The sequence below is a fragment of the Rhinoderma darwinii genome, chromosome 7 (assembly GCF_050947455.1).
Source record: "Rhinoderma darwinii isolate aRhiDar2 chromosome 7, aRhiDar2.hap1, whole genome shotgun sequence".
In the NCBI taxonomy this organism is placed as follows: Eukaryota; Metazoa; Chordata; class Amphibia; order Anura; family Rhinodermatidae; genus Rhinoderma; species Rhinoderma darwinii.
Genome location: NC_134693.1, coordinates 8799138 through 8822970, shown reverse-complemented (window position 1 = coordinate 8822970; position 23833 = coordinate 8799138). Strand labels below are relative to the sequence as shown.

The window sequence follows — 23833 nt, the reverse complement described above, 5'->3', positions numbered from 1 at the left end:
TGACCTGCCAGTCTAGAGGAGTGTCCCCAGCGGAGGATTCTCCCTCAGTCAGCCAGGCGCACAAAAGTCCTCCCTGGAGGAATGTTCCCAACTTGCAGGTGATTGACAGAGACAATGCAAGACGGATCAATAATGTTCTGTGGCATCTCCCTGGTGTCCTCACATTCTTGTCGGCCGGGCGATAATGGAGCTCAAACTGGAACCTCGTAAAGACCAGTGACCACCTGGCCTGACGAGGTTTCAGCCGTTGGGCCGTCTGGAGATAGGTAAGGTTCTTGTGGTTCGTAAAAATCAGGATTGGATGAGCTGCGCCCTCTAGTAGATGTCTCCACTCCTCCAGGGCCAACTTGATGGCCAGTAACTCCCGATTTCCCAATCGAGTAGTTGCGTTCTGCAGAAGAGAAGAGAAATATCCACATACCATAGACTTGCCCTTGGAACCTCTCTGGAACAAGAGTGCACCAGCACTGACAGAGGATACGTCCACCTCCAGCGAGAACTGTAGAGAAATGTTGGGATGATGGATAATAGAAGCTGACGTGAAGGCACTCTTCAGGCTATTGAATGCGGACTCTGCCTCAGGAATCCACACCTTGGCGTTCATACCCTTCTTAGTAAGGTTAGAGATAGGAGATGTCAGTGAGGAGAAGTTTGGAATAAACTGCCTGTAAAAATTAGCGAATCCCAGAAAGCGATGTATGGCCCTCAAGCCTTGAGGACGTGGCCATTCCAGGATGGACTTTACCTTTTCAGGATCCATGCTGAGACCTCAATTCGAGACGATGTAGCCCAGGAAGGGTAGAGCATCTCTCTCAAACACGCACTTCTCCAGCTTAGCGTACAGACGATTCTCTCTTAACCGCAGCAAAACTTGACGGACATGCCTCTGATGGGTCACAGGATCTGGAGAAAAAATCAAAATGTCATCAAGGTAGACCTCAACACAAACGTATAGGAGGTCACGGAAAATGGCATTAACAAACTCCTGGAAGACCACGGGAGCATTACACAGGCCGAAGGCCATTACTAGATATTCATAGTGTCCATTACGGGTGTTAAATGCAGTCTTCCATTCATCACCCTGGCGAATCCAGACTAGGTTGTAAGGCCCACGCAGGTCTAGTTTGGAAAAAATTTTGGCACCACGTATACGATCAAATAATTCAGAGATCAGCGGCAACGGATATTTATTCTTCACCGTGATTTGGTTGAGACCCCGGTAGTCAATACAAGGACGCAGGGAGCCATCCATTTTTTTGACTAAGAAGAACCCGGCTCATGCCGGGGAGGAAGACTTCCGTATGAAGCCCCTCTCCAAGTTCTCCTTAACATAGGCGGACATGGACAGAGTCTCTGGCAAGGAGAGAGTATATACCCTACCACGGGGAAGGGATGGACCAGGGATCAGCTCGATAGGACAGTCATACGCCCGGTGTGGGGGCAATGTCTCCGCCTCCCTTTTGCTGAAGATGTCCGAAAATGCAGCATAATGACCCGGCAATCCTGCCAATGATCGAGGCAGAGGAGGCTGGACCGAACGAATCCGCACCAGGCATCGGCCGTGACACTCAGGACCCTACTGGAGAACCTCTCCAGAGTTCCAGTCCAGGACTGGGGCATGTAGTCGGAGTCAAGGCAGACCCAGCAGCACAGGGTTAACGGCCTTGGACAGGACATAGAACGGTAGAAGTTCGGAGCGGAGAGCCCACACTTGGAGCCTCAGCGGCTTGGTCACAGCTATAACTGGATCTGGCAGAGGTAGTCAATTTACTGATGCAGCCATCAACGGTCTCTCCAGAGGGGTAGTGGGTAATTGGAGAAGGTCCACCAGGTCTCTACAAAGGAAATTAGCAGCGGATCCAGAGTCCAGATACGCAGAGACCTGATGCGTTTTCTCACCGGACCCTATGGTCAAGGGTATGGACAATTTAGATGGAAGTTCTTCTTTACCCATGGTTGTCTTTCCTACCAACCCTATGCTTTGGTGCTTTTGGGGACACAGACGCACAAGATGGCCACCGAGGCCGCAATATAGACAGAGTCCCAAAGTGCGTCTGTGTTGTCTCTTCTGGGTGAATAGCTTAAACTGGTCCATCCTCACAGACTCCTGAGGAGGATCGGCATCTGAGGAAAGCAGGGGCTGCTGCAAGGTAGGGGCCAGACTAGGAAGACCTCCCTCCCGACGAACCTCTTGGAGCCGTTCTCGGAGCCTTCTATCAATCCGGGCAGCCAGGAGGATGAGGTCATCCAGGGTAGACGGCAGGTCTCGAGCGGCAAGTTCGTCTTTAATCTTAGGAGACAGTCCATGCCAGAATGTAGCCACCAGGGCCTCATTGTTCCACAACAGTTCTCCCGCCAGGGTGCAGAAGTGGATGGCATACTCGCCCAGAGAGATGTCTCCTTGGCGTACGTTCAGCAGCAGCAGAGGAGACTCGTCCAGGCTCCTCAAACACCGTGCAAAATGTCTGGAGGAACCCCTGGAAGTCATGGGTCTCTGGTCCTTGTCTCTCCCATAAAGGGTTCACCCATGCAAGGGCCTTGCCAGTAAGAAGAGAGATGATGAAAGCGACCCTTGCGCCATCAGATGAAAATGCCCTTGAATACAGGCTGAAGTGGATCTGGCAATGGTTCAAAAATCCACGACAGGTACTTGCGTCTCCATCATAGCGGTCAGAAAGTGGCAAAGAAAAACTAGGATCAACACTGCCAGGAGGTGTAGTCTGAGGAAGAGTACTGCCAGGAGGTGTAGTAGGAGGAACTGCATCTCGTGCCTCCTGCCGACGTGTGAGAATGTTCAAGGCCTGGAGGAGTTGGTCCTGTCGAGAAAACGGAGGTCTAGCATATCCGCCCGCATGTCTTGTGACGTCGTCATGGTCTTGGATCGACCAGCGGGGTGCATGGCCTGAGCATACTGTCACATAGGGTTCGTGGACCCACTGGGCCATACCGCCTTGGCAGTATGGCAGCGGGCCAACTGGGCGCAGGTCAGAGTCTATAGTTCGTATAGGGTACCTGTGGCAGCTCGGACAGTAGCAAGGCAGGCTTGGCTGGGACTAGGCAGCAGGTAGACGTCAGGCGTGGAGTAGCAGGACAGCACAGCACGGCTACAGCTTAGCACTGCACTAGATCAGAATACAGGTTACAGGTTACAGGAACAGGAAACACTAGGAGCAGGAAACACTTAGAATACGACAACAACGCTCAGGCATGGGAGGATGGGGCTGGGACCTTTTTATAGCCCAGGGTGCTCTGGGAGCAATCAGCTCAATCTCCCACATGCGTGCGCTTAGGCTTCTTAAGTCTGGACTGAAAAAGTTGATTTGCCTACCGGCAAAAGGAGCCCTGTTTTCCAACTCTCAAGATTGAAAATAGAAAATAAAAAATATTTATTGGGTTTGTGCAACAAGAACAAACTACATAGACGTAAAAACAAGGTCCAATGCTGACTGCAAATCGGCACAGTGCAGAGTATAAGGAGCCTGGAGTCAACGGCTGCAGCACGTTGCACTCAGCCCACAGTTAGATTAGAGGAGTCAGCAGGACTAGTACTTAAAACAAGGAAGGAAGCCTGGACTGAGCTCGCGAGCGCACCCTGGTGGTCACTGTGGAACAGGACGGCCGTATGTGCAGACATCTCTGGAGAGAAGGGCGTCGACTGGATGGAAGGAGTTCGTGGTCAGCGACCACGGACGTTACAAAAAGTGTCCTTATAATGCTGCCCGCCAAAGTGTCCATATAATACTGCCTGCCATAGTGTCTTTATAACAGTGCCTTCCATAGTGTCCATATAATACTGCCTGCCATAGCGTCCATATAATACTGCCTGCCATAGTGTCATTATAATACTGCCTGCCATAGTGTAATTATAATACTGCCTGCCATAGTCTCCTTATAATACTGCCTGCCATAGTGTCATTATAATAGTCCCTGTGCTGTGTCTTCGTAATAGTATTAAAAACACAAAAAATGGCCATACTCATTAATTGGTCTGTATAATAGTGCCAGCCACAGTGTCTGTATAATAGTGCCAGCCACAGTGTCTGTATAATACTGCCAGCCACAGTGTCTGTATAATAGTGCCAGCCAGTGTCTGTATAATAGTGCCAGCCACAGTGTCTGTATAATAGCGCCAGCCACAGTGTCTGTATAATACTGCCAGCCACAGTGTCTGTATAATAGTGCCAGCCAGTGTCTGTATAATAGTGCCAGCCACAGTGTCTGTATAATAGCGCCAGCCACAGTGTCTGTATAATAGTGCCAGCCAGTGTCTGTATAATAGTGCCAGCCAGTGTCTGTATAATAGTGCCAGCCAGTGTCTGTATAATAGTGCCAGCCAGTGTCTGTATAATAGTGCCAGCCAGTGTCTGTATAATAGTGCCAGCCAGTGTCTGTATAATAGTGCCAGCCAGTGTCTGTATAATAGTGCCTGGCGCAGTGTCTGTATAATAGTGCCAGTCAGTGTCTGTATAATAGTGCCAGCCAGTGTCTGTATAATAGTGCCAGCCACAGTGTCGGTATAATAGTGCCAGCCAGTGTCTGTATAAGTGCCAGCCAGTGTCTGTATAATAGTGCCAGCCAGTGTCTGTATAATAGTGCCAGCCAGTGTCTGTATAATAGTGCCAGCCAGTGTCTGTATAATAGTGCCAGCCAGTGTCTGTATAATAGTGCCAGCCAGTGTCTGTATAATAGTGCCAGCCAGTGTCTGTATAATAGTGCCTGCCACAGTGTCGGTATAATAGTGCCAGCCAGTGTCTGTATAATAGTGCCAGCCAGTGTCTGTATAATAGTGCCTGCCACAGTGTCGGTATAATAGTGCCAGCCAGTGTCTGTATAATAGTGCCTGCCACAGTGTCGGTATAATAGTGCCAGCCAGTGTCTGTATAATAGTGCCTGCCACAGTGTCGGTATAATAGTGCCTGTCACAGTGTGGTCATAATATTATCTTCCAAAGTGTCCTCATAATAGTGCCTGCCACTTTTTCCTCAAACTATCATCTGTCAAAGTGTCATCATGAAATGTCCTGCCACAGTGTGCCTATAATAGTGCCCCTCACAGCCCTTAAATGAATGTCTACAGTCGCATTTCTTCTTCTATTGTGTGTTGAGTCGCCATTGAATTACCCTTGGATATTTTACAGACTAATAGAATTTTTGGGGTGACTCTTGTATCTACTAGTCATGTTATACCCGATACAATAATAGAAGCAGGTCAGAGTATTTGACAAAAGTCGACCCCCATTCCTGAAACGGAGTTCCCCTTTAAAGGGATTTTCCATTTCCCGCACATCTGCCCTGTTGTTTCCCCCCTGTGTCATCCTCCAGGCATCAAGAGGTCTTTCTAGGAGAAGTCAATAATCAAACCCTGGCGCTATTTTCCCATGTCATGAAGAGACATTATTGCAGCCGGCCACTAACATGAATGTCAATTTTGCAGGTTGCAGGGATGACAGGTGAGAGTGAACGCTCCCCGCTGATCTCAGCGCTCGCTCCTCAGCCTTTCATTTCCTGCTCTTCAGATCTTAAAGATTTCTGGTTTATATGAAATCCGTTCCATTTACCTTACTGGAAACCCCCCACCCCAAGTGATGATTTCTCCATAGCAACCCGAGGCAGTAATGCGGTGTAATTGGGCTCTGAGTTTCTTGGTGGATCTGAGCTTTCGCTGTGCAGGGTTCCTTGAAAAGACCCTCATTGATTATTCTGAGAGTGGGGGGCAGGGACAGGAGGTGCTGTCATCAATGATTACATGTCCGTTTGTTCATTGTCAGTCTACCAATAGCCCCTCAGAGCCAATCAATGAGGTTCAATCCTCCTCAAATTACCCCGTCATTGCAGCGTGGTTTATTACTCAATCAGATAGACGAGCTGAGCGGAGGGCGAATACTGCTCCGTGCATCAATGCTGGAGATGACAGGTCCAGCGTGAGGGGTCACTTATAGTCAAGGGGTATTCATAGACATACAGTGATATATAGCTGCTTCATAACGTTACATTACAACTATGCCCCAGGACAGTCCATTGGCAGAATGGCACTAGTATGGCTACAGAGTTGTTAATCTGCATGACTACTGCACTGCATATGGCATATAAAGTTGTAATCTGGTATATGAGATTGTAGTCAGACATATGAGGTTGTAGTCAGACATATGAGGTTGTAGTCTGGCATATGAGGTTGTAGTCAGACATATGAGGCTGTAGTCAGACATATGAGGTTGTAGTCAGACATATGAGGCTGTAGTCTGGCATATGAGGTTGTAGTCAGACATATGAGGCTGTAGTCTGGCATATGAGGTTGTAGTCAGACATATGAGGTTGTAGTCAGACATATGAGGTTGTAGTCAGACATATGAGGCTGTAGTCTGGCATATGAGGTTGTAGTCAGACATATGAGGTTGTAGTCAGACATATGAGGGTGTAGTCAGGCTTATGAGGGTGTAGTCAGACATATGAGGTTGTAGTCAGGCTTATGAGGTTGTAGTCAGGCTTATGAGGTTGTAATCAGAAATATGAGGTTGTAGTCAGACATATGAGGTTGTAGTCAGACATATGAGGTTGTAGTCAGGCTTATGAGGTTGTAGACAGACTTTTACTTAACCGGGGCCAAGATTCACTTTGCTGTCTGAGCACTGTATATAAACACCTTGGCCAAGGCAGAGTGGCTTGTTGTAGCCCCTTACTGGCACGGGTACCCAGGTCACACTACCCGCCAGCACTGCCCTGATCAGAAGTTGCTTTTTAATTCCAATAATATTATAGGATGAATGTATGAATTGGTAAGAATGGAGCAAATTGCACCAAATGTATCAGAATAGCACATGCAGTATGCTAAAATCTCACTAGCCATGTTTTTTGTGATTTATTTTTCTTTAGTTTGCTATTACAGGAAAAAATGACAAAAATAGGAAAGTAGAAAAACAAAAAGACATCCGTCCTAGATTATCTTGACATACTAGTCCTTCTCAATGAATTTGAATATTATCAAAAAGTTAATTCATTTCAGTAATTCAATTCAAAAAGTGAAACTCGTATATTCTATGGATTCATTACACACAGAGGGATCTATTTCCAGCATTTTATTCTTTTAATGTTGATGATTATGGGAACAGTTACTGAAAACCCAAAATTTAGTCTTTCAGAAAATTCTAATAATGGGTAAAAGTTGCAGATTGTCGCCTCGTGGTGTGATACTCTAATCAGCGAATCAACACAAAACACCTGCAAAGGTTTCCTAAGGCTTTACAATGACGGGTCTGCTGCTCAGTGTCCACAGTCCTGTTTCAAGATGAAAGTAAATTTTGCATTTCATTTGGAAATCTCGGTCCCAGAGTCTGGCTGAAGAGTGGAGAGGCATCAATTCAAGTGTCCTGCGGTCCAGTCTGACGTTTCCACAGTCAGTGATGGTTTGGGGGCCGTGTCATCTGCTGGTGCTAGTCCACTGTGTTATATCAAGTCCAGAGTCAGCGCAGCGTCTACCAGGACATTTCCCAGCACTTCATGCTTCCCTCCGCTGACAAGCTTTATGGAGACGCTGATTTCATTTTCCAGCAGGACTTGGCACCTGCCCACACTGCCAAAAGTACCAACACCTGGTGTAATAACCACAGAATCACTGCGCCTGATTGGCCTGCAAACTCACCTGACCTAAACCCCATAGAGAATCTATAGGGTATTGTCAAGAGGAAGATGAGACACCAGACACAACAATGCAGATGAGCTGAAGGCCGATATCATACAACCTGGGCTTCCATAACACCTCAGCAGTGCCACAGGCTGATCGCCTCCATGCCACGCTGCATTGATAACACCACAGCAGTGCCACAGGCTGATCGACTCCATGCCACGTCGCATTGATAACACCTCAGCAGCACCACCTGCTGATCGCCTCCATGCCACGCCGCATTGATAACACCTCAGCAGCGCCACATGCTGATCGCCTCCATGCCACGCTGCATTGATAACACTTCAGCAGTGTCACAGGCTGATTGCCCCCATGCCACGCCGCATTGATAACACCTCAGCAGTGCCACAGGCTGATTGCCTCCATGCCACGCTGCATTGATAACACCTCAGCAGTGTCACAGGCTGATCGCCCCCATGCCACGCCGCATTGATAACACCTCAGCAGTGCCACATGCTGATCGCCTCCATGCCACGCTGCATTGATAACACTTCAGCAGTGTCACAGGCTGATCGCCCCCATGCCACGCCGCATTGATAACACCTCAGCAGTGCCACAGGCTGATTGCCTCCATGCCACGCTGCATTGATAACACCTCAGCAGTGTCACAGGCTGATCGCCCCCATGCCACGCCGCATTGATAACACCTCAGCAGTGCCACAGGCTGATTGCCTCCATGCTACGCTGCATTGATAACACCTCAGCAGTGTCACAGGCTGATCACCTTCATGCCACACCGCATTGATAACACCACAGCAGTGCCACAGGCTGATCGACTCCATGCCACGCCGCATTGATAACACCACAGCATTGCCACAGGCTGATCGACTCCATGCCACGCCGCATTGATAACACCTCAGCAGCGCCACATGCTGATCGCCTCCATGCCATGCCGCATTGATAACAGCTCAGCAGTGCCACAGGCTGATCGCCCCCATGCGACGCCGCATTGATAACACCTCAGCAGCGCCACATGCTGATCGCCTCCATGCCACGCCACATTGATAACAGCTCAGGAGTGCCACAGGCGGATCGCCCCCATGCCACGCTGCATTGATAACACCTCAGGAGTGCCACAGGCTGATTGCCTCCATGCCACGCTGCCTTGATAACACCTCAGCAGTGTCACAGGCTGATCACCTCCATGCCGCGCCGCATTTATAACACCTCAGCAGTGTCACAGGCTGATTGCCTCCATACCACGCCGCATTGATGCAGTAATTCATGCAGAGTCGAAGCCCCGATCAAGTACTGAGGGCAGATACTGGACAGACTTCTCAGTAGGACAACATTTCAGTATTAAAAATCATTTTTGAAATTGGGCTTATATAATATTCTCATTTTTTGAGACACTAAATTTTGGGTTTTCATTAACTGTTACCATAATCATCAACATTAAAAGAAAAAAATGCTGGAAATAAATCACTCTGCGTGTAATGAATCTATAGAATATGAGAGACACTTTTTGAATTGAATTACTAAAATAAACTTTTTGATGATATTCTAATTCATTGAGAAGGACTAGTATATATATATAAGTCATTGAGAAGGACTAGTATAATACTTTCATACTCCGTCCTACTTCAATTTCAATAAGAAGATATCGTCTTCCTCCCCAAATCCAGCATGAGAGACAAAAAAAACATTTCAAGTAAATAAATGAGGCTTTAATAAGAGGAGCTAAACAGATAATCTACGATTGCCGCTTCTTTTGGATCTTCGGAGGCTGGCCTCTTCTCAAAAAGATTTTCTCATAAAGAATAACTCCATGTACATGACGTTTCCATGCTAAGAAACTGGGTGATAAAGTCGAAAACCAATTTTAAAAAATGTGCAGTCGAGCAAGAGAAAGTTTATGTAATAACAACTCAATAGGTGAATAATCCTGAATTTAAGAAGTAGAAGTCGAATCTCCCAAAAGTGGCAATGATTCACTCCTCTCCAAAACCACATGAAAGGTAATATTCCAAAAATTAAAGAGCCCATCCCAGTATAAATGAAGTGTAGGACAGCGCCAAATTAAGTGAAGTAAATCCGCGTCTAACATTTTACATCTTAAACAAGTGGATGAAGTACGATACCCTATTGAGTGCAGAAATTTTGGAGTGTAACATAATTGAAAAGTTAATATTTGTTGTGGGAATTGGTGCAAACTACTCATGGAAACCTTTTTTCTCCCCTTAGAAATATTCGGGCATTCCAGCCCTGGTCGTGATCAGTTTCCTGTGCCCATTTCTCCTGTGTTTTACTATCATCCCCAGTAAATCCATAAGTCGCTATGTGTTTATATAGCTTAGAACTTACCCCTTTCCTATTACTAGCTCTTTAATTCTATCTACTATGTGAAATGGAATAATTTTAAGTCTATCTTTATCTCCCACCGTCCCCAAAAATGTTTTAATAGGGAGTAGTGCAAAAAGTGACCATCCAGGAGACCAAGCCCTTTTTGAAGGACCGAAAAGTACCATTGTCTAGAAGCTACGAAAATTTCCCTATACCCCTTGTCTCCCAAAACTTTTTCCCTTGAAAGCTTTGAAGGGTAGAGTTGACCCAGATCAGTGTGACCTCCAAAAATGAGGAGTAATTCAAGACGTATTTAACCTCCTTCCATAGTTTTTAGTAAAGATGAAAAGTATGAAATATCATTTCTCACTAAGCACGTTCGACACTTTTCTCTTTTTTACACCAATATTTTGCACCCAAAAATGTGAAGTATATTAAATTTATTGGTGTTGTGGCTCTTAACCAATCAGCATCACTGAAAAACATCTCGGTCATGCCAATTGGCTACTTAGTCACCGTTCTGTCCTATTTAAATGGATACAATGTAAACATATCTCCCGTTTTTTTGCAGGACTGTCCTGCGAACTGGACCTCAAAGGAGGCGTGGCTCATGCAAATGTGCATAAAAAGGCAATTTTCGGGCTGTTTTGGAAGTGTTCCTTGCGGAGTGAAGTTTGTCGGGTGGGTATCAAATTTCTAGGGGTCTGACTGAACAGTCCCTGCCCATTCCATCCCAGATCTAAGGCCTTATTCACACGGAGGTGTCCGTTTTGCGCGCGCAAAAGGTCCGTGTGTCATCACCATATGGTGCGCGGCTGTGTGATTTCTGCGCAGTCGGCATCATTATGACACTCTGGTTTTCTGTTTGCAAACAGAAAAGCATGTGGTGCTTTTCTGTTTTCATTCATTTATTTTACTGCTGTTGCGCGAATCACGTGTGGCACCCGGAAGTGCTTCCGTGTGCCAAGCGCGATTTGCGTGCACCCATTGACTTCAATGGGTGCGTGCAGCGCGAAACATGGGCAAATATAGGACATGTCATGAGTTTCACGCAGCGCATATACGCTGCGTGAAATTCACTGACAGTCTGAACGGCCCCATAGACTAACATAGGTCCGTGCGACGCGCGTAGCACGGACGTATAACATGTTCGTGTGAATAAGGCCTAAGAGTTACATATTTTTTTTTATAATTCAGTTTTTCTTCTGTATTTTGTTTTGAGTTTTTTCCATTTTTCATCCATATTTGTTTGTTTTTGTGTTAAAGAATTAACTATTATTTTTGCTCTTTCTTGTAATGTTGATGAATTATGGATCTAAAAAAGCAGAACAAATACAGACATGTCAACTATGCAAAAATGGAAGATACGTTATTAAAATTAACCTATTGACTTCCATAGGCTAAAAATAGTACCAATAGGGATACATTGGAGCAAGCTGTGTATTGAAAAAACCTGCCATGTGCTGTATAATAAAACGGAAAAGTGAAAAAAATGTATTGCCACTGATTCTTCAATGAAAAAACCCAGAATTAATACGGTTTAGATACACAGAAGTGTGAATGAGCCCTTAGGGGAAATTTGATGTGCTCTTTCAGACTTTGGAGGGCTCTCTCAGACTTTAGAGGGCTCTCTCAGACTTCGGCGGGCTCACTAAGACTTCGGTCTGTTCTCACAAACTTAGTTGGGCTTTCTCAGACTTCGGTGGGCTCTTTCAGAATTCAGTGGCCTCTCTCAAACTTTGGTGGGCTCTCTCAGACTTCAGACTGCTCTCTCAGATTTTGGTGGGCTCTCTCAGACTTCAGACTGCTCTCTCAGATTTTGGTGGGCTCTCTCAGACTTCGGTGGGCTTTCTCAGACTTTGGTGGGCTCTCTCAGACTTTAGTGGGCTCTCTCAAACTCCTTTGGGCTTTCTCAGACTTTGCAGGGTTCTCAGACTTCGGTGGTCTCTCTCGGGCTTCAGTGGGCTCTCTCAGACTTTGGAGGGCTCTCAGACCTCGGTGGGCTCTCTCGGGTTTCAGTGGGCTCTCTCAGACTTTGGTGGGCTCTCTCAGATTTCAGAGTACTCTCTCAAAACTCTGGTGGGCTCTCTTAAACTTCAGTGGGCTCTCTAAGATTCTCAGACTTTGGTGAGCTCCCTCAGACTTCAGACTTCTCTTTCAGACTTTGATAGGCTCTCTCATACTTCGGTGGACTCTCAGATTTTGGTGGGCTCTCAGACTTCGGTGGGCTCTCTCAGACTTCGGCGTGCTCTCTCAAACTTCGTTGGGCTTTCTCAGACTTTGGAGGGCTCTCTCAGACTTTGGTGGGCTCTCTCAGACTTTGGTGGGCTCTCAGACTTCAGTGGGCTCTCTCAGACTTTAGTGGGCTCTTTCAGACTTTGGTGAACTCCCTCAGACTTCAGTGGGCTCTCTTAGACTTCGGACTGCTTTTTCAGACTTTGGTGGGCTCTCTCAGACATTGGAGGGCTCTCTCAGACTTTGGTGGGCTCTCTGAGACTTCGGTGGGCTCTCTCAGACTTTGGTGGGCTCTCTCAGACTTTGGTGGGCTCTCTGAGACTTCGGTGGGCTCTCTGAGACTTCGGTGGGCTCTCTCAGACCTCGGTGGGCTCTCTCAGACTTCGGTGGGCTCTCTCAGACTCCCCTGTTTAAAGGGCACCTGTCTCCCATATAATTCATACTATGAAATTTCTAACATGGAAATCGGAGGACATTTTTTTGTTTCTGCGCCTCATTTATTGATATCAGATTCTCTGATTTGCAGAAACGTGCACCAAATGGGAATCTAGAAGTAGTAATTAGATAAAGGAGGGGTGTGATTAGGTACGGGAGGGGAAGGGGAGCTCAGACCACCATCTTCCTAAACTCACTTGATTGCTGTCAATTGCAATTTTCTAGGCTAAGAATAGTGTTAACCCTCTGGGTTCTGATGCAAAATTTAGTATAGAGGGGCTGACCGATCACTTCAGGAAATCAACCCAGGCCTCACGGCTCATCGTGATTATGCGCTATCGTGGTGGATTGTAGAGCGAAATTGCAAGTTATCACCAGTAATATTATTTTTTGGGGGGAGGGGGGATGGACACATGTAATTTCATGCCTACATTTTTTTCATGCAATTTCAGATTTCAAGAAAAACCCAACAACATTATATGACTTTTTGGGAGCACATAAAATAGCATGAAGATATGCGATACATTTTATATTTAAAGGGGGTTTCGGGTCATAGGTAAATAAAGCTTAATCACTGTATAATGAATAGTTTTGCAAATTTCTAATATACTTTGTGTTTTAATTCCTTGCCATTTTCAAGATCTCTGCTTGCTGTCCGCAAACTGGAAACCTTTAGGCTAAAAATCTATCCCGATCATGTGCTGATTAGACAAGTGACGGCTCATTATACATATCAGAGCTCTGTCTTGTATCAAGCAGCACACTTTTACGATCATCACATGACCAGGACAGATTTTTAGCATCTGAAAGTAAACAATGAAGGTTGACATTCACTGACAGCAAGTATTGATCTTGAAAAACATGAGAAATTGAAATGCAAAGTATATTAGACATTTGTGAGCATAATCATGCAAATGAGTACCTTATGTAAAGATCTGCCAGGGATGGTGACTCGTTGCGGACAGACAGTGTAGAGGGGTCGTTCAGTGCGCATTTAAAGGGATATACACATTCTATTTCCCTTTTATCCTGTGTATCAGTATCTTATGTGGTCATCTCTGGGTTTTACTGTAAAATCAATTACAGAATACAGAAAGCACAAGAACAGGAATGTATTTCTTGCCTGTACTCCAGTAATGAGCTGAGATAACCTTTCATCCCATGGGGGAATCAATTTTTCTGTACACAAGAGGATGCCCTGTGTATAACTACTGGAGCTCAATGCAGGGGGGCGCTCTGAGCCTAATTGCTAATTGATTATATAGGAGCCTGGAATTCACTTAGTTAATGAGATCGTAAACATGCTTAAAATATTTTAATGAGAAACTCTGCCCAAAATGTTTTATTTTGTGTAGAAAATATGAAGCATCACCCAATCTGGATTCTTATTCATCAAATGTAGTAACACTTACATAACATTCAAGTACCAAAAATAGCAATTGTATAAATATATTGCAGCACTTCTACCTGAGTATACAGCCTGTATTATACTTCAGAGCTGCACTCACAATCATTCTGGCTTCAGAGCTGACATTTCCCAGCATGTTCTTCTTGTTCAGGGTCTGCACAGAGTTTGCTTTGCTAAATTACATTCTGTCGACTATATTCCAGGCACTGAACAGTCATCTGATGTAGAAAAAAACCGAACAGCCCCCTTGCATTATTGGAACTGTTACGGGACTGTCTGACAACAACAACATTGCTGAAAGTGACTCTACCAGGAGAATAGTGAGAGCAGCTGTGGAGTATAAGACAGGATGTAACTCAGGATCAGTACAGGATAAGTAATGTAATGTATATGCACAGTGACTTCACCAGCAGAATAGTGAGTGCAGCTCTGGAGTATAATGCAGGATGTAACTCAGGATCAGTACAGGATAAGTAATGTAATGTATATGCACAGTGACTTCACCAGCAGAATAGTGAGTGCAGCTCTGGAGTATAATACAGGATGTAACTCAGGATCAGTACAGGATAAGTAATGTAATGTATATGCACAGTGACTCCACCAGCAGAATAGTGAGTGCAGCTGTGGAGTATAATACAGGATGTAACTCAGGATCAGTACAGGATAAGTAATGTAATGTATATGCACAGTGACTTCACCAGCAGAATAATGAGTGCAGCTCTGGAGTATAATACAGGATGTAACTCAGGATCAGTACAGGATAAGTAATATAATGTATGTACACAGTGACTCCACCAGCAGAATAGTGAGTGCAGCTCTGGAGTATAATACAAGATGTAACTCAGGATCAGTACAGGATAAGTAATGCAATGTATGCACACAGTGACTCCACCAGCAGAATAGTGAGTGCAGCTCTGGAGTATAATACAGGATGTAACTCAGGATCAGTACAGGATAAGTAATGTAATGTATATGCACAGTGACTCCACCAGCAGAATAGTGAGTGCAGCTGTGGAGTATAATACAGGATGTAACTCAGGATCAGTACAGGATAAGTAATGTAATGTATATGCACAGTGACTTCACCAGCAGAATAATGAGTGCAGCTCTGGAGTATAATACAGGATGTAACTCAGGATCAGTACAGGATAAGTAATATAATGTATGTACACAGTGACTCCACCAGCAGAATAGTGAGTGCAGCTCTGGAGTATAATACAAGATGTAACTCAGGATCAGTACAGGATAAGTAATGCAATGTATGCACACAGTGACTCCACCAGCAGAATAGTGAGTGCAGCTCTGGAGTATAATACAGGATGTAACTCAGGATCAGTAAAGGATAAGTAATATAATGTATGTACACAGTGACTCCACCAGCAGAATAGTGAGTGCAGCTCTGGAGTATAATACAGGATATAATTCAGGCTCAGTACAGGATAAGTCATGTAATGTATGTACACAGTGACTCCACCAGCAGAATAATGAATGCAGCTCTGGAGTATAATACAGGATGTAACTCAGGATCAGTACAGGATAAGTAATATAATGTATGTACACAGTGACTCCACCAGCAGAATAATGAATACAGCTCTGGAGTATAATACAGGATGTAACTCAGGATCAGTACAGGATAAGTAATGTAATGTATGTACACAGTGACTCTGCCAGCAGAATAGTGAGTGCAGCTCTGGAGTATAATACAGGATATAATTCTGGATCAGTACAGGATAAGTAATGTACTCTATGTACACAGTGACTACACCAGCAGAATAATGAATGCAGCTCTGGAGTATAATACATGATGTAACTCAGGGTAAGTACCGTATAAGTAATGTATGTACACAGTGACTCCACCAGCAGAATAGTGAATGCAGCTCTGGAGTATAATACAGGATGTAACTCAGGGTAAGTACAGGATAAGTAATGTAATGTATGTACACAGTGACTCCACAAGCAGAATAGTGAGTGCAGCTCTGGAGTATAATACAGGATGTAACTCAGGATCAGTACAGGATAAGTAATGTAATGTATGTACACAGTGACTCCACCAGCAGAATAGTGAGTGCAGCTCTGAAGTATAATACAGGATGTAACTCAGGATCAGTACAGGATAAGTAATGTATGTACACAGTGACTCCACCAGCAGAATAGTGAGTGCAGCTCTGGAGTATAATACAGGATGTAACTCAGGATCAGTACAGGATAAGTAATGTATGTACACAGTGACTCCACCAGCAGAATAGTGAGTGCAGCTCTGGAGTATAATACAGGATGTAACTCAGGATCAGTACAGGATAAGTAATGTATGTACACAGTGACTCCACCAGCAGAATAGTGAGTGCAGCTCTGGAGTATAATACAGGATGTAACTCAGGATCAGTACAGGATAAGTAATGTCATGTATGTGCTATCTTCAGTAAGCTTCGCTACTCTCCCGACCTTTTAGGAGTCTAATGAAAGTGAAATATCTCCCGGGCTCCTGGTATTATGCACTTCGTTGGCTTTAGTAGAGAGGACATATATATATATATATATGTAAGTGACTGCACATCCATCTGTCTCTGGATCTGATATATAGCAATGTATATATTACACCCTAATGACTTACTCAGCACAGGGAAAATATGCAAAGTGATTTCCTATCTCCCATGTGGCTTATAACAGTGCCTTAAAGACATTAAAGATTACAAGCTCACAAGCTGTGTGCAAGATTTATTTTCTATAAAAATAAATGTTTAACAACCTTTTCCTATCGGACGCTTTTCTTGAATTTGGGGATTATACTGGTTCCACACTTCTCGGTTCTCCTCTAGTGGTTCCTAAAAACCTCAGACTGATGGATTTCTAGATGAAAGGGATTTTCAAAGCTCAATCAATGTATAGTGAAGGTTAATAAACCTGATAATATACTTTGTTTTTCAAGATCTCTGCATACTGTCAGTGAAATAAAAAAATACTATTTACATTCATAGAGTAAAAATGTAATACTTCTCACAGATGAAGGTTTGTTACAGTTGTGTCCAGTCTAGACAATACGTCATACATGTATGACATACATCAGCAGCATGAATCTCTCTCCTGTATTATTAGGGTATGTGCACACACCAGTGGCGGATTAAGTAGACCATGGGCCCTGGGCTGTTACCCAAACTTGGGCCCCCCTTCCTCACCGCCGCCCTGCCGCGCCGTAACTATTTTTGACACTACTTTTTTGGGCAAGCATTAACAGTGTTACGATTTCCCTTGTCACAGGGCTGTGTCCCTACATACTGAGAGTATCACACTGTGCAGGGACACAACCTCCTGACAAGGGGAATTGTCTATCAGTCCTGGACTGCAGAAAGACTTTTTGTGAAATACAATACATATAATAAACATGTCAGGAGAGGTGACAGATTCTCTATAAATCTAGTGACTCACAGGTGACGACGTCTAAGATTCTAGTAGTTTTTTTCCTCTTTTCTTCTCCATCCGGTCCAGCGCTCATGACGACTTCTCCCGGCCATGACTCATTTCTGCAGAATTTGCCACTCAGACATCTCCTCACTTTTCCAACATTTCCACACCTATAAACGAAAATAAAGTTATCATGGTGCCACATACCGTACCCCTAAATATAATAGCACCAAACACTGCGCGCCTGAATATAATACCACACACTGTAAAACACCACATACACACAGCCCCCTGTACATAGTGCCACACACAGCTCCCTGTATATAGTGCCACACACAGCCCCTGTAGATATTACACACCCCCATAGATATCGCCATACACAGCCCCCTCTATATATCACACATCCTCCCCGTAGAGAGCGTTACACACAGCCCCATATAGATAGTGCCATACAGCCCCCTGTAGAGAGCGCCACACAGCCCTCCCCCTCTTGTAAATAGCACCAAAAAGCCCCCCCTATAAAGAGCGCCACACACATACCACTGTGGATAGCACTACACAGCCCCCCCTTGTATATAGTGGCACACAGCGCTCCCCTTGTATATAGTGCCACACAGCGCTCCCCCTTGTATATAGTGGCACACAGCGCTCCCCTTGTATATAGTGCCACACAGCGCTTCCCCTTGTATATAGTGCCACACAGCGCTCCCCTTGTATATAGTGCCACACAGCGCTCCCCCTTGTATATAGTGCCACACAGCGCTCCCCCTTGTATATAGTGGCACACAGCGCTCCCCCTTGTATATAGTGGCACACAGCGCTCCCCCTTGTATATAGTGGCACACAGCGCTCCCCCTTGTATATAGTGGCACACAGCGCTCCCCCTTGTATATAGTGCCACAAGGTTATGTACACATTTAAAAACTTTATATCATAATTTTATATATAAATATATATATATATATATATATATTACCCAATTACCCTAATATAGACATGTAATATATTACAATTTACGGTAAACAATGACGATTACAAATAAAAGGTCTATTTTAGGGTAAAACTATGTTATTACCAAAAAAAATAGCTGAAACGTAAAAAAGCTTATTTGTTTACTATTATTTTCAAACTTTATGAATAAAAATTGTAAAATAGCAAAAAAGGTGTGTATAAAAACGATAAAAAACGAAACCTGCATTGTCTACGGAAAAAACGTCGCAAAAATCACGTCGTTTTTATTTATTTTTTATAAAAATGTGTGTTTGGTGCAACTTTGTGATTACGTTTTATTAAAAAATATTTTTACTTTTTGAGATACAGCTGCTTTGTATCCTGTATCCGTCAGGTCAGCAGGACTGACGGGATCAGTGAAACGGGCCCTGCGCTAAATTATAATCTTAGATGTGATAGATTTGAGGTGGATCCTGCGTGTCACTGATCCTGTCAGTCCTGCTGACCTGACGGATACAGGATACAAAGCAGCTGTATCTCAAAAAGTAAAAATATTTTTTAATAAAACGTAATTACAAAGTTGCACCAAACACACATTTTTATAAAAAATAAATAAAAACGACGTGATTTTTGCGACGTTTTTTCCGTAGACAATGCAGGTTTCGTTTTTTATCGTTTTTATACACACCTTTTTTTGCTATTTTACAATTTTTATTCATAAAGTTTGAAAATAATAGTAAAAAAAATAAGCTTTTTTATGTTTCAGCTATTTTTTTTTGGTAATAACATAATTTTACCCTAAAATAGACCTTTTATTTGTAATCGTCATTGTTTACCGTAAATGTTAATATATTACATGTCTATATTAGGGTAATTGGGTCAGCGCTAGCGTTACAGCAATGATTGGCGGGGGGGACGACGTTTTTTATTGGGGGTGGGTATTTTATGTGTATTTATTATTTCATTTTTTTTTTTGCACTTTATTATTTTTTTATCACTGTGGTCTGTTCCTCAAAGGTCAAAAAATACCTTTTTGGAACTTTTTTTTTTTCTTTCTTTTACACCATGTTTTTCCACTGTAACTGGAGCTGTACAACAGCCCCAGTTACAGGGGAAATCAGCCCTCTCATAGTGACGATTGTCACTAATAGGGCTGTGCTGGGTCTAGTAAGACCCAGCAACAGTCTGCCACTAACGGCACCCGGCGATCATGTGACCAGTCACATGATCACCGGGAGGAATAGAGACAGCGCCGCTGCTGCTGTCTCTATTCCTATACACAGCGTTCATTGAACGCTGTGTAAGAAGACATCGGAGAAGACAGAAGCAGCGAAAGCTGCTTCTGTCTTCTCCTCAGGGTCCCCGGCAGTCACTGACAGCCGGAGACCCGACATTCAGCTGCCCGATCGCGCGGGCAGCAAGTTAAAACCCGAGCCGTAGAAAGTCTATGGCTCGGGTTTTAAGGACCCGTCCCTGACCGCTGGCCGTAAAAATACAGCCAGCGGTCGGGAACCAGTTGGGCAGGAGGATAAGCCTGCTGTACTGACCTCAGCGCCGGTGACCGACCGCCCGGCTCTTGTCTTGCAGATTCGGAGTAACAGAACAGCCGTCCGTCGCTGTTCTGTTACTCAATGGCGGCGGCCAGCACTTTTTAGGGAGGCGTGTCCTACCCCTTTCCCGGCCAATTCCCTGCTCCTCCCCTCCTCATCTTCGTTAGTTAGCAGCGCTAGCGCGCTGAATAGGTACCTTTGCCAGATGATGTGCGGTTCGGGCTGCCATGGGCCCCCTGGGAGCCTCGGGCCCCGGGCGGCCGCCCGAATCGCCCATATGATAATCCGCCACTGGCACACACACTAATTACGTCCGTAATTGACGGACGTATTTCGGCCGCAAGTCCCGGACCGAACACAGTGCAAGGAGCCGGGCTCCTAGCATCATACTTATGTACGATGCTAGGAGTCCCTGCCTCGCTGCAGGACAACTGTCCCGTACTGTAAACATGATTATACTACGGGACAGTTGTCCTGCAGCAAGGCAGGGACTCCTAGCGTCGTACATAAGTATGATGCTAGGAGCCCGGCTCCCTGCACTGTGTTCGGTCCGGGACTTGCGGCCGAAATATGTCCGTCAATTACGGACGTAATTAGTGTGTGTGCACATACCCTGACATGTATCAGTCTGGAGTCCAGGGTGTTTATTTCTGTGAGGATTGTCTAGACTGGAAACAATTGTAATAAACCATCAGCTGTAAGTAATTCTAGGTCAGCAAGGGTTTTCAGATTCAAGATGTAATACATTTAGTTCTCATTGATTGCCAGCAAGCAGAGATCTTGAAAGTGGTGAGAAATTAAAACATAAAGTATATTAGAAATGTACAGAAAACTCCTTCAAAATCGATTTCAAATGAACTTTTCAAGACAGTTGCTCCATTGGGACGTGTGGATCATTGGTTGCCGGATTAAAGGAATTTTATGAATGTAAATTTGGAAAAACTTTACCTTTTTGTTTTAGCAGAAATTGCAAGTTTGGATCTATTTATTCACAGAAAGTTACATTTTAATCACTCATGTACAATCTGCTAATCATATACCAAGTGTCCCCTGGGCGTTCCTTCACCAGCACAGTGTCCTGGAAAGTTTCCTAATATTTTCTGTATTTTTTTCTGTAGACCCTTCTCAAACTCCTCCCCTTTGCTCTTGAGTGACGGCTCTAGCGGTCCCCTAATTTATATTATGTGTGATCCAAATTCAGATACCAAAAAGCAAGGGAAGGGGGGGGGGGACTAGGACAAAAAACCAGGACACTTCCCTTGTTAGGAACACCCAGCTGACACTTTGTATCTAATTAGCATATGGAGGGTAAATGATTAAAACGTCAATTTTTCAGTCATGCTAGCGGCATAAACGGCAACGTAGATCTGTGTAGGCTTGTGTCTATGTCACCTATCTAACGGTGTTAGGGAGGGGGGTCAGAAACTTGTAACAGACGCCCCTTATCGAGGACACCCCATATCTGTAATTTACTGATATATCCTGCAGCTGACAGTGTCTAGTTACCGGTATCACCACTTCCACTTCAGATTTTATTCATTTTATTGATGTATATTGTTGCTATTTGCCGCTATTGTTAGGGGATGTTCACACGGGCTATTATCGCTGAAAAATTGGAAGCAGACCGCCTACAAACATCTTCCCATTGATTTCAATGGGAGATACGGCATTCTGTTCCGACGGGGCGTTATTTTACGCCTCATTTTCAAATAACACCCCATAAAAAGAAGTGCATGTCACTTATTGAGCGCTTTTTGAAGCCGTTTTTCATTGACTCAATAGAAAAACAGCTCCAAAAATGGCTGTAAAAAAACGGCTGAAAATCAGGAGCTGTTTTCCCTTGAAAACAGCTCCGTATTTTCAGACGTTTCTTGTTAAGCATGTGAATAAGGCCTTACACTGAGTCAGAAAATAAGGCAACGTATAGATACTTTTGATGTAATTTGTCTCATTTTTATGTTTGCACCTCACTAGACATTTTTTAAAAGTGCCTCGAAAAGAACCTAGTAGAACGGGGCATGGCTTAAAAAGCGTCAAAGAGCACCAAAAAATGTCAGAAGATTCTGGCACAAAATAAGCCAAACTCAAAGGTGATATAAGGAAGAGAAAAGTGTCTTAACAGGTCATGCAAGATGCGCCAAATTGATCCTCCAGCGTGCACCACTGTGATAAATTCGGCGCATTTTGTGCCTGCCTGATCCTATATGTTGTGTTACGACATTACAGCTGCAGCCAATCACAGACTGCATAAGTCACATGTGATGACACGTCGTCGCTGAAGGCTCCATCCAGGCGGTGAAGGTGGTCGGGATTCCGGGGTCGCGAAGTGTTGGACGCCCACAATCATAAATTCATGGTTTATCCCAAGGTAATAAAACCAATGTGAAATGTCAGAAAAGCCCTTTCTGTCCCCATAGAGAATGTGTCTTTGGCGTTGACTTTGGTGCTCGCGCAATTCACTGTTCTCAGCCTTCAGAGTCTGCGCGTTGTATGTGGATCAATCAATACACCCAAAGTGATGGATGAGGCCTCGTTCTGCCGTTTCCCACAGAACGTCATACTCTCTTTATAGCGTTTAGCCCAGACGTCCTCCATGGTATCAGCCATTGATTTCTGATGGTGAGTTCTCCATTAATGACCGGACCGTCCTAGAATACGACTACTCAATGGACAAATCCCACTTAAAGGGACATGCCAGTATTTGTTACAAATTATTAGAAATAAAAAATAGTAACATGATACAATGAATTCCTGGGTGTGTAATTCTCAGGATCTGCAACCGACTAGTGCCGCCGCCGCTGCCGCTGCCGCTGCCGCCGCTTCTCAGATTGCCTCTAATTAATGACATATTTCACAGCTTCTGTACTGCACATTTGTTCATGTTTCACACCCATTTGTAAGCTGTTAAATGAAGTGTTAAGAGTTAAAAAGAAATCTAAGTGACAAATGATTCACAAATTAATTAAGTTCTGTTGTCATTAAAGGGTGAAGACGCCTAAAATCTCTGCAGTTTGGATCTCAACAACCGGGGCCTGAACATGGAGACAGTGTAACATAGTCTAATCTTATATACAGTAGCCATCAACCTGAAGAGGTTACAATTACAATGGGGCCCTTACACACTGGGGGCCACAGACCTCTTTACAATATGATTGATCACAAAGCAGCGTTACATTGTAGGGCATATCAATAGAGCTGTGGTCTCCAACTTGTGGTAAAACTATAACTCCCAACAGGTTAGAGACCACTGCCACAGAATATAATGCCAGCATGTATGACAGAATGGATGTAGCTTCGATAGGGGTGTGGCTGAGTGGGGCTACCACTGGGTGCCAAAAAGCCATTTTGCCTTGGCCAGGATATTTACAGATGTGTCCACCCTCACCTTTGCTTGAATTTGGTTAAGGACTCCAATTTCTCATTAAACCAATTCAATACAATATCGCGAAATGTTAGCAAAACCCTTGACAGGTTGCAATTCACAACAAGACCACTGGGTGGCCATACATAAACGCATACAGCATAGGCATCTCGCGAAACGGTATCGCGAAATCATGTTTTTTTTCAAAGCTGGTCGTCTCGTGCCTCACGTCTCAGGATATGTTGAGATAAGAGGAAAGGTAAGGAAGGACACATCTGTAGATACAGGAATGGGGCAGCAGACTAGACCTTTACCCCGTGTGAAGAAAAGCCTCACTATGCCCACCTTCAGAAAGAATAAAATCATTTGGCAAAGCCCAACCCCTTTCAGGATCCATGGCATACCGGCATAATGGGGTGGTTGTTTGTGAAATACACCATGAGATTATCTCCCGGCACCTGTCTTGGTACTTTTGATACGTTTTATGCTACAATTAAGAACTAGAATACACCGAAATGCATCAGCCTTCTTGTA

The 23833-nt window shown here is 44.4% G+C and overlaps 2 long non-coding RNA genes across 2 annotated transcripts; both read left to right on the top strand.

Annotated features, from left to right (window-relative positions):
• The first annotated feature begins 4866 nt into the window (after nucleotides 1-4866).
• On the top strand, nucleotides 4867-14326 carry LOC142657026 (uncharacterized). The gene is made up of 3 exons (XR_012849790.1): nucleotides 4867-5449; nucleotides 10532-10641; nucleotides 14242-14326. It is a non-coding gene; the product is annotated as an uncharacterized LOC142657026 (long non-coding RNA).
• Nucleotides 14327-22170: 7844 nt separating this feature from the next.
• Nucleotides 22171-23833, top strand: LOC142657025 (uncharacterized). The gene is made up of 3 exons (XR_012849789.1): nucleotides 22171-22306; nucleotides 22408-22557; nucleotides 22923-23833. It is a non-coding gene; the product is annotated as an uncharacterized LOC142657025 (long non-coding RNA).